Source organism: Lagopus leucura, unplaced genomic scaffold (assembly GCF_019238085.1).
Source record: "Lagopus leucura isolate 7727_CA_CO unplaced genomic scaffold, USGS_WTPT01 Super-Scaffold_100043, whole genome shotgun sequence".
NCBI lineage: Eukaryota > Metazoa > Chordata > Aves > Galliformes > Phasianidae > Lagopus > Lagopus leucura.
The window spans coordinates 1862266-1880358 of NW_024962290.1; positions in this window are offsets into that span (position 1 = coordinate 1862266).

Below are 18093 nucleotides of genomic sequence, written 5' to 3' on the forward strand. Positions count from 1 at the left end.
CAGCATGGCACAGCACAGCATGGCACAACATGGCACAGCATAGGGTGGCACAGCATGGCACAGCACGGCACAGCACAGTGGCACAGTATGGCACAGCACGGCACAGCTCACTGTGGCACAGCACAGCATGGCACAGCCCAGTGGCACAGCATGGCACAGCACTGCCCAGTACAGCACAGCACAGTATGGCACAGCACAGTGGCACAGCACAGCCCAGCATGGCACAGCACAGCATGGCACTGCGTTGCATGGCACAGTGTGGCACAGCACAACGTGGCACAGCATGACTCAACTCATTGTGGCACAGCTCCACATAGCACAGCTCAACGTGGCACAGCTCAGCATGGCACCATCTCCAGCTGCACCCCTGCTATGCCTGGAGCAGCAGGGAGCGCTGAGCCCTGCACTCCTGCAGGCCAGTTAGATTTGTTTTATTTCTCCCTCATGGAAACTCATTTATTATTTTACATTACAGTCTGAAGCCTCCAAGCATCTCTTCCTGCATTTAAAATAGGCAAAAAAAAAAAAAAAAAAAAAAAAAAAAAAAAAAAAAAAAAGCCCTTGCTCTGTGAGATCCACACAGGATGGCTCTGCCAGGCTCCCTGCACAGCTCAGAGTTGGTTTGGGAAGGCTTGGCTGAACCCATTACAGCAGCAAAGCTATCTCAATTTAAATAGCAGTTAATAAAAGTTGTCTATACAGGGCTGTAAGCATCCTGACACTTGATTAATCACACTACAGCACAGTATCCCTAGCAGCACTAAAGCTAACATGCAGACACAGGAGGAAGCAATGAAAAGCAGCTCAGCCACTGCACAGCACTGCACAGGGCTGCCAGCCTGGCTGGGGCAGGGGATGCTTTGCAGGCCAGGAGGTGGCTCTGGGCTGAGCCCTGCCAAAGAGGTGCAGCATTCACTTCATCCAGGGGTTGAATTTGGATCCCAGATCTGCAGATATGGAGGTCTGATGAGCAAACCTGGTGTCAGGGGCTGCAGCTGGGGGTCAGCATCTCCGTGATTGGGGTGGGGGGTGGGCACACAGCACTCTGCACTCCGTCCCACTTTGGCTGCCACTGAGCACAGAATCACAGAATCACAGAATTGTAGGGGTTGGAAGGGACCTCCAGAGATCATTGAGTCCAACCCCCCTGCAAAGCAGGTTCCCTACACCAGAAGCTTCACATCTGCCACTGAAGGCAAACAATTTGCTAATGCTGAGCCTTGGTCTGTGTGGAAACACAAGCAGACAAGTGACACCGGGTGCAGGAGTGCTCACTTTGCAGCCTCAGTTGCCGTGCAGACACAGAGCTGTTTCTTTTTGTGCAGGACAGCAGCCGGTATTTTCCACACTTCATTGTATTTTTGGTGAAAAACGGGGCTTGAGCACTTGCAGAACTGTGAGATCAGTGGCACTCAGTGCCCAGGTTCATGCTCAGAGCATCCTCTGCCCGCAGAAACCCTTTGGCCGTTGCCTCATCCCTCGCTGCTGCATTCCCGAGCTCTCCACGCTGCCAAAGCCCCGCAGCTCCGGCTCTGCCTCTCTTGGCACCGGACACTTCCCCGTGTGCCAGCTCTGTTGTTACGTTAATGTGCTGCTCTCAGTGGGCAGCGCTGCGCCGAGGGCTTTCCTAATGGGGATCAATGAGGCAGAAAGAAAGCGCTGTGCCGGGGCTCTGCAGCACCACGCGCTCCTCCGGAGGCTCCGCTGAGCGCAGGGCAGCGTTGCTCACACTTAGCAGTGCTTGGGATTGGCATTCCAGAGATGGGACGGCAACCACAAACTTCAGCAGGCTCATCTGTAAGGTGATTTGCATAATTTCTGATTTGCGCGGGGCTCCTATTTAATTTTCTTTTTTTTTTTAATCCCTGTGTGATCAAATATACCTGCTTCCAGATGAAGAACATCTCAAGTGTGGGATTAACCTGAGTGTAAGCAGTGACAGCACTGACTGTGTGCCAGCTAGAGAACGCAACACAGCATCTCTGGGAGCTGCAGAAATCCCCTTTTTCGTCACAAGGAATGGCCCAGAAGCACTGCAGAGCCTGAGCAGCCCTGCACAGCACTGCTCTAGGTCAGGATCTGCAGCTGGTGATGGAACCACACGTGGCCATGGCTGAGGATGCTGGGGGGGACCGGTCCTTCTGTAGTGCCCAGCTCAGAGCCTCAGGGCCCTCTGGTGCATTGCACGTGAGATCACCGAGGTGTGAGGCAATGAGGGCTGCTGTGAGAGCGTGGCTGGAAGAGGAAGCACAGCTCCTGTTTTCTGCCACTGTATTTCCAAGCAGGGACGCGGCCCTTGCTCGCACCTCAAACTCTGCTGTCATGGGCCCTCGTGGTGAAGATCACTTTGTGCTATAACTCCTGAGCTGTGCCCTCAGCCAGCGCTGTCTTAAATGGAGACAGCAGTCACAGCCAGGTCTATGTTCACTTTCCATCCATAATTGATTTAGGTTACAAGCAGAGGCCATGCATATGCTAAACTCTGCGTTATCCGAGGAGCAGCGTAACGGCACTCAGCCCCCATAACTCACTGTCAGGTCTGGGCTGCAAATACAGATCTAACAACGAGACAAATAAAGAATACGGGCTGTTTATAGCTCTGTCCTTATCCTCTGGTAATCAATATGGCTCATTAGGCTTATGAGACAATCATGTCTTCTGCTCCCCCAGCCCAGAACCTCTGAGTAATGGCTTGCCAATGCCAAGTAATTATAAGGATGTCTTGCAAGTGAAGCAGAAACTACCAAGTAAACTGATTCAAAGCAGCGGAATTGGGCTGAGTTCCCTGAGCTCTGTGCCTTCCCCACGCTCTGCTTCTGACTCTGCCATACCCCAGGATGCAGCACCCAGGCTGGCAGTGTTGTTTTCCTCACAGCTGTGCTCACAGATGTGGAACATGTACTGGGACACGGGCTCCTTCAGAAAACATCCCTCTGTCAGGGCTCAACAAGTGTGGGATGCTCCTGGGACTCAGCGTAATGATTAAATGACAGCAATCACAGGAGCAGTGCTGTCAGCTGGGACCAGGCCTGCAATGCCCTGTGTCCGCCCAGCCCTGCGCATGGCACGCACCCCAGGGACACAACCGTGGCCATGCTGTGCCATCACTCTGCTGCCCGTATCAGCAGTATTGGGGGATGCTCAGCTGCTGTGGGTTCCCACCTCAGTGGGGCTCACACGCTCACTGCAGACAGAAGCCATCTCAGGGCTTTGCTGTGCTGTGTGTTCCCAAATCAACCTGAAAGCAGGCAAACAAACTGAGTGAAAGCACTGCCAAGCCCTGCCTGCTCATGGGCTGCCTCAGCTAATCAGCCAAAACACAAGATAATATTGCATCTCTATGTTTCAAACCACCAGCATTCAGCACAAAGTGTTGAGCAGGGGGAAGAAGGCATCCTGGGGGCTTTGGGGGGGCACAGGACAGGCCCCACAGGCCCCACACACACCTGTAGATGGGAGTGCTTTTCCTTCAGACATCTCTTCGCTGACTGATCACACACACGGAGGAGACTCTGAAAAATGAGAGAGGGGCAGGAACACAAATAAAGCAGTAACTTTTTTTTTTTTTTTTTTTTTTTTTTTTTTTAAGGAGAAATTATAAATTGCAATTTAATCACATAATCACTCTGACACTCTCAAGCAAGCTAATTTCTTCCCTTGCCTCATTTCACCCACTTGGCAAGATGAATCTTAATGAATAATGTCCTATGAATATTTCATTTTTTGATCAATTTGAATTTTTGCCTCACATCCCTACCTTCCAGATAGGGAAATCACTGCTCCCTTCCCCAAAACAGCACACTGACCCAATCCCCCCACCCAGGGGCACAGCCCCTCATTGCACACTCAGCTCACCAGCACAGGGTCACCCTGCAGAGGGGTCTTCCCCAGCTCAAGTAAACTTTGCAGACAGAGGAGCAAATCGACGGCTGAGAACTGCAGACCTTTAATGCCAATTGATTATCTCGAATGGCTTTGGGTACAATGGGAGTGTTTGGGGCAGAAGCAGGAGTCTGAGCTGCAGATCAGCTCGGGGTGGTTTGTATGGACAGGGCTGAGCCACTGGGATGCCTCCAGGAGAGCAGCTTTAAGGCACAGCACTGCTCTGCGTAATTGCAGACGCTCCATGCTTCGAGAGCATCGTAGCTCATGCACGGGTGGTCTGGGTCATTTGTTTTATTGAATGGCCCGTTGAACCCAGGCCAGCTGGGGGAATTCCAGGAGCTTTTGGCCTCCTCACACAACACGTACTTCTGGCTCCAGCGCTGTCTGTAGCGCTCACCAAGCTGTGCTGTAGCTGCCTCACGCACAATTCCATGACGCATCAGTGATTACAGCTTAATGAGATTTGTGCTCTCTATGCATTACTCCGAAGATGTCCCGTGCCCCCTCCTGTGCCCTGTGTGCCCAAAGCACTTCTCCTCATTTGCAGAGCATTGGTGGTGCTGAATGGGGGGTGCTGAGCACCCACTGCCCCATGAATGGACTCAGCTCATTACAAGAAGGGCTCTGTTTAAAGACTGAAGTTTTTACCACAAGGATTTTAATTTGGGCTTAACCGACTGGGAAGGAAATCACATGGCTATGGAATGAAGCATCCTGTGCTGTGTGATGAGCACCAGGCAGAATCACTGGTGGGCAGGGGCAGACCTCGTGTTACCTGCACACAGCAATTCTCCTGAATGCTGCTGCTTCCCAGAGAAATCCACGTGAGGTTTCCCCAGCAGCACACAGCAGTCCTTGCCCGGGGTCAAGATCAATTTGTTATGGTGTTAAAACAAACACACTGCTGTATGCAAACGTATTTGTGTTGGTCTTCACATAAGCACACACAGCTATATGCATATATCTTGTAAATTATTGCTCTTTGCTTTCATTTCTAGGGCAACACTGAATAGAAGATGCAGCCTAACAGAAGGCCAGCGGGGATGCAGTCAAGGTCCCAGAAAGTCAATTACACTGGAGAGTAGAGGATGAAGGTAACTAATGAGATTTGCATGGAAATCACTGTTCTCCTGATAGAGGGATCACAGGGGACACATCAGCAGAAGATGCTGAAGGGGAAGGTAGAGGTGGGGATGGGAGAACAGCAGCTGCAGTGCTGTGATGCATCCCTGGGTCCCTTTGTCACAGGCTGCTTGCACCCCAGCAGGTGGAGAGTGGCTGCATCCCTGCAAAAGCCTTTCATTGAAAACTAATGACAGCTTAAGTTTTCCATTAAATTTTAAGTCTGTGAGTGGTGCAAATCAGCACAGCTCCACCGGTGGCGGTGATTTATGTTGGCTGAAGGCTCTCCAATGCAAGATCTGTTGGGATGCATTGCCACCCAGATCCCAGGGCTGGATCCCTGCACGTGCCTGAACCCTGAGAGCTGCAGAGAGGCATGAGATCAGTGCACACCAGAGCTTCTGGGAATCCCATTCAGTGCACGTTTGCATCTCCCAGTGTTCAAAGTCTGGTTCTACCGTGGGGCTGGACCACATCTGGCACTGCTGGTGTGCAGCATGGGAGCAACAGCACCAACCTCAGCACATGCAGTGCTCAGGGATGGGTGGCAGTGAGCTCTCCTGCATGGAAATGAGCCAGATTTGCCCTGCTCTGGGCAGGAAGGCTCCATGCCATCCCTGCAGCACTGTACTCTGCAGCAGCACTCAGCCTGGAACATCTCCCTGCCCCCACCCCGCAGCTCCACGCAGGGATGGAATCAGTTTGGAGGCTTCACACTCTTTTCCTTTTATTTTTTTTATATATTTAATGCAGTCATTTCTCAATCTGCCCTTCTCAAGAGGTTCTTTTTTTTCTCCTCGCTGTTGAAGTTTAGCCGGATTGACTCATTATTCCTGATGTTCCACAAGTCCCTCTTCTGAATATTTTTAGAAGAGAAGAAAAAAGAAAAAAGAAAGAAAGTGAGATTTCTGCTGAGGACTTTTTTGTTTATAAATTTTGCATAAATCTCCAATACAAAAGCAGTAAAAGGCATTTGAGCAAATCTTTCAAGAGCAGGAGCGGCTTGTGATGTACGGAGCAGAACCACGGTGTTTGACAGGCTGAGAGCTGGGAGGAGAATGAAGCAATTAAGGGACAGAGGGATGTGGAAATGAGGGTCAGTGGGGGGAGGCAGCAGGCAGACAGTTATCTCTGCAGCTGTGTGTTGAGCTCTGGATGTGGCTTATGGGCTCTGGGAGCAGCGCTGAGGGCGATGAAGGATGCAGTGAGGCTGCAGCTTTGGCCATGGAAGTTGTGGGGTTGTGCATCGGAGCTGGCTCCAAGTCATCAGCTGATCATCAGGCTGCACTGATTGTAGATGAGCCAACGCAGAGATGTGAATCACAGCCCTCATGCTCCCCAGGGCTGACAGCAACGTGATGAGTTCCACTCATGCTCAGGTGCTCACTGATGTGAACAGAGCACCCTGAAAGTGAAGCCAGGACGCGGTGCTGGGCAGGGCTGGCTGCAGGGAGCCCTTCCTCATTGCTTTCTCGGAAGAGAGTGGCTCATAAAAATTTTAGCAGTGAGCTGAGCTACCCCATAAATTCGCAGCACTGCAGACCGCAGCCTTGGCTGGAAGTGAGTGTCCACAGAGCTGTTTGGTGACTTCTTCACTTCTTATTATCTGTGTGCAGGATGAGAGCTCATTTGCACTGCCAGGACAGGGGCTCACCATGCTGCTGGTCTCCAGCCACGTGTCCTGAGGCCAACGCAGGGCAATGGGCAAGGAGATCCCCTGGGAGGGTTACACTGCACAGCTGAACTCACTGCCCCTTTATTAGCAGTGTATTAGATTTAAATAATCAGGTTTTTTTTTTTGTTTTTTTTTTTTATGCTGCATGCAGGGACACCAAAGGGACCACAGGCAACTGTGCAGAGCCATATGGTTCTCTGATTAATGATGTCAAGCTTCAGAAGCAGGCAGAGCATCCGAGGGGAAAAGCACAGGTTGCAGAGGTGAGCTGAGCTTGTGCCATCCAAGTGATGCCATCGGCAGGGCTGGGCCTGCAGATGGGCTGCAGGAGCACAGAGGCCCTGCAGTGCTCAGGGTGTGCATGTTGGGTGCGGTGATATCACCTAATGGTGGTGGGTGGGCTCGTGGGGTTTGGGGAAGTGATGGGAGATAAGTTTTAAGTGGATCAGTTCAGTCGCATGAAATAGCTTTGTAGAGACTGGTGCTTAGAATTAGAGTGGTGTGTGAAGTATAGATGGAGCATAAGGCAGTTTAACCAAAGCATTGGGTGAGCAACCCTGCCCTTGTAACCCAGGGCTGCTTCTCTGTGGGCACTGCCATGGGGTTGGGGTCGGTGTCAGCCCAGGGGAGAGCCAGCTGGGCATCCCCCATCTTTGGAGGCATTGCAGTGCAGCTGAAGTGGTTTTAGGAAGGCTGTAATTAGTCAAAATATTTCAGGCTGATGTTCATCTGCGAGTAAATTTGGAGTACAGGACAAGAAAAGCAGCTGTGCATTATTTTCCAAGTAATTAATTTAAATCTCTTTGCTACAGAGAGGGGGGGAAAAAGTGAATTATACAGAAAATGCAGTCGGGAAGATTTTAATGATATTACAAACCTTCATTACAAAGTATGATCAAACGTGTAAGTGAAAAATCCCGGGACCCGTGGGTGACATATTGATTCTGGAGGACACTACAGTTTCCATTTGATGCTTAAGCAAGATGTAATCTGACTTCTGATTTTGCAAAACATTTCAGGGTGATTCGACATGTTTGTGCTTTATTGATTCTTAAATGAACACAAGCGCGTGGGGAACTGCTGCGCTCCAGGTTAAAGGGAACAAGGCTCCTTGATTTCAGGTAACAGGTATGCAGGTAATGTTTAACAGCAGAGATTGCATTTATAAAGGAGTGCTCACTGTGCAATTCCACACACCTGCATGTTTGCTTACAGGAGGCGACTAATCTTTTAGGAGGAGCCATAGATGTAAGTAATAGCCAGCACCCAAGTGTTCCATCAGGCAGCTATGGAACAAATCAACTTTTATTGCCAAGCAAGAGGTAGGGAACCCGATTCCTCAGATGCTAATAAAGATTTTATAATTATTTTTTGAGTCGGATAAGTGCAGGGTTTATTGCTTTGTAGACGTCTTCATAGAAACGAGAGCAAATCTAATCTGCAGCAAAACAACAGCTGTGAGGCACGATGTGTTTGACCAAGATGGATGCCTCAGAGGTACGATATTCATTAGCTCAGTAATTCAAAATGGTAAACAAGGTTTAATTAATTTTGATTTCAAGCTACAATGGTCCATTGGTCACACGAAGGTGTGAGCTGAGGATGCAGCTGGAAGAGGAATAGGGGTTCTTGGAATGACTTTGCACATGGAGGTGACATTTCTGCTGGGAGAAGATGCAGGGACAGAAGGGGGGGAGCATCAATCTCCTCACTTTGCCTCTGTGAGGGCAATGCTGGGGTGAAGGGCAGCACAGCTCTGTGCAGAGCAGCTCTGATGAGGGTTTTCTTTGGGTGATCCTAGAATGGCCTGGGTTGAAAAGGACCACAGTGATCATCTGGTTTCAATCCCCCTGCTACAGGCAGGGTCACCAACCAGCAGACCAGGCTGCCCAGAACCACATCCAGCCTGGCCTTGAATGCCTGCAGGGATGGGGCATCCACAGCCTCCTTGGGCACAGCCGTTATGACTGCAGGGCATGCCTGAAGTGGAAACCAAGTGGCTAATTTAACTCATGTTATGTCTAATTGGTCCGTTCTGATGGAGCTCTGTTTGCAGTGTTAGTTATTTCCATAATCTGTATACCAATCCTACTGGTCCTATGCTGTGCACCCCCTATAACTTCCATTGCCAGCACTCAAATTGGAGCATGGATGAAGTAGTTTTCAGTGCTCCACTGCAAAATGTCTCAACCTGAAGCCCCAGCAAAGACCCAAAGAGCAGATTTACATATGCAGACAGTTATTGCTGCTGCCAATACACATCTGCATGTCCAGCTCCACAGATATACACCCACTGTGCTCACCCAGCAGACTGCTGCTGCCTTTGCAGCTTGCTTCAAAGCTTAACTTCTGTACATACTGCCGTTCCTGCTCTCTGCACAGTGACTGCTGTGCATTTGCACTGCTGCAAGTGATGAAGGAATCAGTCTTGTGCTCCATGAAGGGGTGGCACCTGTTCTCCTTTTTGGAGCAGCACTCAGCTGTCAGTTGGCACTGCCTAGCACCCACCTGATACCCACCTTGTCACCAGCACAGCCCTGGAGCAGCAGCAGCCGTACTTAAGGCAGTGAAAACAACCACTTGGAAGTGAAGAGGCAGCTGAGTCAAACCCTTCTGTTAAACAACAGCAGGACTTTTAAATGGCTGTTTACAGGGGTGGATAGTGATAGGACAAGGGGAATGGTCTTAAAATGAGACAGGGGGAGGTTTAGGTTGGATATTGGGAGGAAGTTTTTCACACACAGGGTGGTGAGGCACTGGAACAGGTTGCCCAAAGAGGCTGTGGATGCTCCATCCCTGCAGGCATTCAAGGCCAGGCTGGATGTGGCTCTGGGCAGCCTGGGCTGCTGGTTGGGGACCTGCACACAGCAGGGGGTTGGAACTGGATGAGCATTGTGCTCCTTTGCAACCCAGGCCATCCTGTGATTCTATGACTTACTCCTGTGCTTAGCTCCAGAGGATCCCCAAGCACTCCTGGTACAGCCATGCAGAGAATTATATTCACTCCCAAAGTAACACCGTTGTTTCCCTGCTCTGCCTCTGAGCGATGTGCGCTGTGGCTCCTAAGGCAGACAGACCCATGATGGATGGGTGCACAATAGACAGAGGTCTCTTTGCACTTAACCAGGGGCTGCTGCAGCGCAAACGCTGCTGTTGGTGATAAAGCTGTTATTGATCACATGGAGTGTCCTGATGGAAGAGTTTGCTCAGGGGTATCTGAGCGAGGTTCAAAGTGTGAAACACACAAGTGTTGCTGACACTGGGGATCAAAACAGACAGAAATCAGCAGCATTATGAGTACACAGGGATGCTACTGAAGCACAGCACCGCGGAGTGATGTCTTGGTAAATGCAACCCTCGGCTCTCCAGGTGCTGGAGGAGGGCTGTGTGCCCCCAGAGCCATCACTCACATCTCCCACCACAAAGAAATGGAGGTGTCAGCAGCAAGAACGCCCTTCAAGGACATTGCTGATGGGCAGCATGTGGGTAATTGCCATGATAAGTGCTGAGCTCAGAGAGCATGGAGCGCAGCGTGCGCCTGGCTGTGCTGCACTGAGCAGAGCCTTCACTGCTCCCACCAGGCTCTGTCTTTTGGGAAAGCTTCCAGCCTCAGGGCTTTGCGGGGATGATGTGTGTCCAGCACAATTTCCACCATGATTATTGCTCCCTGCTTTCTCCCTGTGGCATTAGCAGGGCTCTGCTCTTGTTTGAGAAAGCTTGGTTGTGTCAACGGGACCCCAAGGAAATGCTGTGGGTGCTGAGCTCCCCAGAGACACGTTGCAGGGCATGGCATCACCATACTGGATGGGTGGACAGTAAGGTGATGGGGGCTGTACAGCACCTGCACAGCTGTATTATGCTGCTGTTGAGGCTCTGGATAGGGGAGAGCTGCCTAAGCCTGGCCTGTCTGAGCTGGAGGTTGTGGTACTCCCAGGGGAATTCCTAGCAATAAGATTACAGCTCACTTCTCACTTCAGCTTCTTCTTCCCATCCGTGCAGAAGTTGTGCACAGTGTATTTCTGAATTGCAGGCTGTGGGTTCACACTGCTCAGCAACTCACAGCAGCTGTGCCAGCAGTGCTCGCTCCCCCCTCTGACCAAATGGCACTCGTGCTGCCATGCAGAACTCCCCTGGCTCCCCACACACAGCAGGGGAACTTTAATTGCCACTTCTGATGGCATGAGCATCTCTTCTGCCTGTGTGCCCTCATGCTCAGCTGCTCCCAAGAGGTGCTGGGATGCACTCAGAGCTGCAGGCATCCCCTGTGCAGGAGTTGGTGAGGGGTCTCAGCACGGGGCTGCAGCTGCCTCCATGCTGCTCTTTGGGAGAGTCAGCATCCTTCATTGCTGCTGACACCAGAACTGCTTCCCTAACGTGAATCATTGGCCGTGGCCAGCAGAAATGATGCCGGGGCGGTGTGATTTATTACTGGCATAAAGAAACACTGCAGCAGTATTACAGCAAGGAGTTTCATTTCAATGGGAACAGCGGAGAGAAAAATCATTTGGATGCTTTTTCCTCCAAGATATAAACCCACAATCGAATCTTTCTATCCCAAGGCAGACTTCACAGCAGAGGTATTAGGTTTGTAAGCGAATTCCTCTGCCTCACAACAACACAAATGGGAAATCACACAGCCCTGGAGTCCCATGCAGGGACCCTGAAGGCTTTCAGCACAGCAGGACAGGGCTGGAACAGCACAAGTCTCACAGACCCCTGCCTCCCAGTAACTGCTGACCAACAACCCGGTGTGCAGCAGGTGCTGGTGCCCCCTCCTACCCCAGTCCAAATCTGCACAAATCTGCTTCCAACAAACCCAGTGGTGCAGCCCAGAGCTGCTGGAGTGAAACCAGCAAAGGGACAGGCTCAGCACCAAGCCCTCACATATGCATCATTAGAACATCACGGCACATAGCTCTGAAAGAAGTGAGTTAATTGCTCTACTGCTGCATTTCTCATCCATGTGCACCACGACTCCAAATGTCCTTCGCTACCATGCAGCCAGCATGGGACACGCTGCACAATCAGTTTGTTCCCAGCCACACACCTGGAGGTCTTTGCTTTCAAGTGCCCATGGAAGTGTTGTGACAGCCTGTGAGTGACGTTAGGACATGCACTTGTTTTGTACTTGTGAATCGAAAATGTATTTAATTCAGGCTCAAGGCAAAGTCATGGCTCGGAGCCCTTTAGCGTGCTGCTGAATTTGAAACCAGCTTGCGAAAGTGTTCCAAAAATAACCTTGCGAGCATCTTTTATGCAGCACCGTATAAAACACTTTTGTGCAAAGACAGAATTTCAATGTCGACATGGAGAGAGGGGACAGCGTGGGGACAGCTGCCAACCTGCTGGGCTCACACTGAGGGCTCCGGCTGCAATGCTCTGCTGCTGAGCACGGCTGCTCCAACTCGTGCTGCTTTTGGGGACGGGTCTGCAGCCACTCCAGTGGGCAACACCTGTAGGGGCATTTTCTGCACACCACGAGCAGCACTTCCAGCAGTGGGCTCAGGAGCTGCCCATGCTTGCTGTCACTCGACCCGCAGCAAAGCAGTCACAGGGTTACAGACAGGCAACCTTTGCTGGCAGATCATTGCTGTCCCAGAGTTGGAAATACGCTGCAACGAAGCACTACAAGAATTAGCCCTGTATTCACTTCTTCTTTCCCCTTGCATAATAGACAAATTTATGCACTTAAATAATCCTGATATGTTGGGCAACCGCAGCTAAATAACTAGGCTGGAAGCTTTGCATATCTTATGCAAAATAATTTGCTAGCTCCAGGATTTCAAGTTTCATTTAAAAACAATCAAATAATCAGAATGAAGCCTATATCCCAAGCCTATAGCTTTGCATTCCTAAGTGCCACAGCCATAATGCAATAATGAGCATATTTGTCTCCTTCAGACCGTCATTCTATTAGCTGTTGTGTGTAACAATCTGCTCTCAACTAACGTCTATCATAACACACAAATCCGAGAGCTGAATGCATTAAAAAGAAAATTGATTCCTTGCGTGCCCTCATTTGTCTGGTTACTTTGTTTGCCTATTAGCAGCCGACTGCGCAATTAATCCTGTGCCATTCCAGGTACAACTCTCAAAAGCTGCAGAAGAGCACCGATGGAGTTCTGCAGAAGCTCCGGCCCTGCTGTCACCTTTCTGGAGCTAACGATGTTATTTTTCACGTTGAGAGAAACATTAATGATTTACAGAGCTCCCAACCAGATGCTTCTTCCTCTCACTCTGCTCCCCACGTCTCTGCTTTGGGAATAGAGGCACCTTCTCCCACTCAAATAGGCACTGCTGTTTCCCATTCGCTGCCTGGAGCATGGCTGGGTCCCTGAATGCTACCAGCACCCCCAGCCCTGCCCGCTGCCCCTCATCCCCATCCCACCAACCTCACAGCAGCACCATCAGAGCTAACAAGTTTGCCCTCAGGCAGCCACCTCTGCCGCTGCGTTATTTTTCCTTTTTTTTTTTGGAGCCTTTCAGCCCAGGGAGTTTGTTGCTCCTCCAGCATCAACAACATTAATGGGTTCTGACATCTCATAAATTTTCCCTCGGTGAAACAAAGAGAAAGAAACAGTCAAACAAGTTTCACAATTACAGGGAGTTCGGCGCTTCCAGTGTTTCCTTCCCGTTCTGCATCTCAGATTGCACCGCAAGCAGCACCCCCCGTCCTGCTGCAGCCCCCCAGCACCACTGCCCAGGGATTCCCATGCATTGCACAGCATCACAGCCTCAGCTCAGCCCTTCCCTGTGCTGCAGTGGCTGAGGGAAGCACCCGCTGCATCCCCCACCCCATCCGTCACATCACACAACAGTGGAAGGTGTCTGCAGATCTACTGCAGGCATCAACCGGTATGAATCTTGCTGCTCTTGGGATTAGCGTATTTTCGAAGCAATGTGATTTGTGGTGAAAAGTTTATTTCTCGCTAATCCCATATAAACAGCATCTGCATTCCATCGATGAAAGCTTTAATACTTTATATGATGCTATGAAGATAAAAGCATATCTTGAGAAGAAAGCCCACGGCATGAAGATGAGCAGTGATGCTGAGCCCCAGCAGCTGTGATGGATGGAGCTGCTGAGCCCCAGGACTGCTCTGCTCTGACTTGTCCTGAGCTTTTATGAGCGCACTAAAAGCAAATGTCTCAGCACACAAACATGAATCCTGATGGCTGGGAGACAGACTGTACATCTCTGTCAGTTACATGGGTCCAGAAAATAAAGAGATCTGAAACAGCATGTTTGATTAAAGAGAATAAAACCCCGTGTATGTTTAGAGAAAAACTTGTTGTGTTTAGTGAAAAAGCAGCAGGGACCAGCAGCACTGCATGGCCAAAATGAGGAGAAAAGGGCAGGGAGAAAACTAACCTGAAGTCTTTTGTGCCTAACGAGTCCTAAAGTATTGCTCCCAAAATCAGGAGTGTAATTGCAGTTTTAATGTAATTGATGCTCTCTACACAAACAAGATCCAAACAGCAGAAATCGGCCACCTCCTCCCAGGCACTCTGCCTGTCTGTTACTTAACCAATAATATCCACATGGTAAGAAACTGGTGGAGTGATTCCTGGGTGAACAGTAATTGGTTTGAACATTTCTCCTACCCCGAGGGAGACTGAAGTCACAAATAAGAGAAGGTACTTTTTAAAATTAATTCCCATGTAATTGTACAGTATGCAGAGGGAACACCAGCACCAAAGCCCATTCCTCTTGCTGGTGCCTGAGCTGGGAGCATGGCATGGCACCCAGCCTGGGGGCAGCTGGCACAGCATTGCACAGCAGCAGTGAATATGTCACGGGCAGAAATATGCCTTCTTCTGCAGAAATGCATTTGTAACAGTAATTCTTATTTCCTGGCAGCAGAGGCTGATGCTATTTGCCTATTTGCTTAAAGTGCGTCTCCACTCATTAGTGCACACAGAGTTCCCCCATCACACAGTGCTCCTGTCAGCTGGGTGCTGATCTGTGCCCTGGACAGATGGCTGTGCTGCCCCATGCCACAGGCAGGGTAGGGCTGTACAGGGGGACAATTAAAGCCACGGGGTTCGTCAACACCTTTGCAACATGAGAGCGTCACTCTTTAGCAGAGGGCAATGCCACAGAGCAGTGCCATGCACTGGCATCTGATGCTGCCATCTGAGCTGGTGCTGGAGGCAGAGCCTTGCAGGTCTGCTCTGGGATCCTGGCTCACTGATGGTGAGCACACACCAATGCCCATGGAGAGCTGGTACTGGGGTCACAGCCACCTCTCCTGGATGGAGCTGCTGAGCCCCAGGACTGCTCTGCTCTGACTTGTCCTGAGCTTTTATGAGCGCACTAAAAGCAAATGTCTCACAGACATGAATCCTGATGGCTGGGAGACAGACAGTACATCTGTCAGTTACATGGGTCCAGAAAATAAAGCGATCTGAAATAGCACGTTTGATTAAAGAGAATAAAACCCCATGTATGTTTAGAGCCCTTGTGCAAAGGGCTGAGCTGGCAGAGCAGGGCCAGGACAGATGGAACGACTGTGGGGCACTCAGGGAGGCATGGTGGCTGCCCAAAGCTCCATCAAGAGTGAAGTCTGCTGGGTTCTGAGCAGAGCCAGGGCCTGGTGCTGCCCTGTGAGCACAGCACACAGCATGAGCAGCTCTCCTGTTGGCATTGCCAACAGCACATAAACTGAAACAACCCAAAAGGATTTGAGGAGGAGCTCCGTGTAAGGCAGCTTTGGCATTATTCAACCTATCCTGAGAGCAGATTGAAAATGGGCAGAGTGTTGATTAATTTGAGCTTGAGAAGTCATTGGCAGTGCAACAGGAGGAAAGCAGGGGAACAACTCAGGTGGTGGTCAGGAGGAAGCAGAATGGTGGCCATTTGCACTGGATGACCTTAGAAGTCTTTTCCAACCATGATTTTCCAACTGTGATTCTGCACAGAATTCAGAACTTGAGGCCCTTTTTCCTGTTTATTTGTTTAAGGATTCTGTTCAGCTTACAACAATTTGGGGTGGATGAAAGCCGTCTCACAGGGCAACAACTGGTGATCTGAATGAAGAAGAAAGCTGAACAGAGCAGTGCTGGGAGGCAAATGGGCTCATGCACATTTGCTACATGGGATGCAGTGTGTAACCCTGACACAGCTCCTGCATCCCAATGGCCTTCATGTGCTGCACAGCCACAGTCACCAATCACAACTGCAGCCCCTCAATGTCCTCTGACAGCTCCCCCCATCAGCCTGGATGCTCCACATTTGTGCTTAAGGTCCTTGAGGGAACCTGCCATACCTGCTCTGTGCCTGGGCATGCACAGGGATGCTCCTTCCCTCCAGACCCCTGGCACAGACTGCAAACAATCCCATCTCAGGTGTGGAGGGGGCATCTCAAGGGCGACCAGATGGCAAACCAAGAGATGAGTGCTCAGCAATTGGCCCCTGCACAGAAGCCTGAGCCCAGTGGTGCGGACACATGCTGCATGGCCCAGCAGCACTGCAGCACCCACCATGCCTGGTGGGACAGCTTGTCTGCACAGCAGCAGATGTCTTCTGTCTAAATATATCTGAAAAGGCAGGCAGCATTTATCTGCCAGCCAGCTACACGTCAGGTCAAAGCCCTTCAAACTAAAAAGGCAGATACAAACTTAAGGAATTTTCATTCCCAATAAACAACTTGAAACACTGCTGTAATACAAATATTAACAGCTCTGCACTGTTAGTACAGCTCTTCCCAAGAAAAACAGTGAAGCAGCACTGCCCTCTCCTACCCCCGTGCCATAAAATTAGCTTTTAGATCAATACAAGTCATCAGGAATGACACCTACCCTATCCTGAAAGATGTCCATTTAGAGAGCTGTTCATGCTGCCATGCTCGTGGCTACACTGGAAGTGGCCAAATGCCTCCCATTTCTCTTTTCCCATTTCTGTTTTTCCCATTTCTCTTTCTACAGTTGCAGTTCAGCGTCTTTTTTCCTCCACCAAATCCTGCATCTTTCAACAGCCAGGGCAATCCTCAGCCACCTCTTTTGGTATCTGCATTGATGTACAGGGAATGAAAACCCAACTGGCATGAAGCTGGATGGCCTCTTTCATTCCACCCACACCTCACAACACTCTGCAGGACTACATGGCCTCGACACACACACAGCAGCATGAGGGCTGGGCACAGGGCAGTGCATGGAGATGGGTTCCAGCAGAGCCCCATGGGTGCCCCCTGCACCGTGAGCCCCAGTGCTGCCATGCACAGCTTCCATCTGCGCCCCCAATCCACTTTAAATATTCTTCTCCCTTGTTAGAGACAAGTTTTTGTTCCTGCTCATTGTTTGGGCCCTACGTGGCTGGGGGAAGAAGTTTTAATTAAAAGCTGTTCTGCTTTTATGTCCAATATGCTTCAGTGGGAAATGCATCTTTCCAATGCCTGAATTGCCTACTTAGTATTTCTTGCACCTTCTCAGCAGCTGGTGCGAGGCAGCACTTGAATTAGGATCAGGAGATGGATGGAAACTGCGTGGTGTGGCCATGAAATCCCCTGCTCCTCCAACAACACAACCAATTACTGCCATGGCTGGAGTCCAGCCTGTGCCCTGGGAGAACAAATCTGTAGGTCCAGAGATTGGGGTGAATGAGCTACGACTCATCCAGGCCACTCCTTGCAGGTGGATCACCATCCTCTGCAATCCATATTTCACCGAGTGAAGTGCCTCAGGTGAAGGGCTGTGCCCATGCAGAGCCAGGAAAGGGCACTCCAACAAATGATGGCACAGGAGTCAGGAGAACAACATGCACTCGTTTTGCTGGAATCTGATTTTCTTTCTTCATAACAAACCACCATCTCAGGTATTTTTGTGCACCAGGAAGACAAAATTTGAGAAGAAGAAGTGCCTCCCTTTAGGAAAAGATGGCAGTCGGAACACTTGCACTTGGAAAACACATTACTGCTGGCTGCTTTCCTGGCTGCCACGTTGCTACAAACCCAAAAGCAAGCAGCCAAATGGATTCTTTGCCCCTTTGCTCAGCCTGCACAGCACAGGGGCCCTACTCACCTGTTCCTGAGCAGCTGCCTGTGTTTGCTTGCAGGACCTGGCAGGTTGCCCCCAGCCCAGGTCCTGCTTGGTAAATGCATTGCCAGAGCCTAAGCTGGGAACTGCTTAATGCATTCAGCCCAGAGCTTTGTGACATTGCCCATGGGACCTCAGAGCTGTTTACAGATTCTGAAGAACACCTCAAGTCATTTCTGGCACGGGCTTATGATTTCTTTCAAAGAAAATGGGACAGAGCTTGTGGGTCTGTGTTTAATGTAAAAAGGGATTTGGAAATGAAAAGTCAACTGGCATGAAAGATTGCAGGGCAAATTTAATAGCAGCAAAGCGTGTGGGTGGTCTGTGAGCATGTAATAGGCTATTTGTAAGGAAAAGGAATCACATTCAGAGTGGTA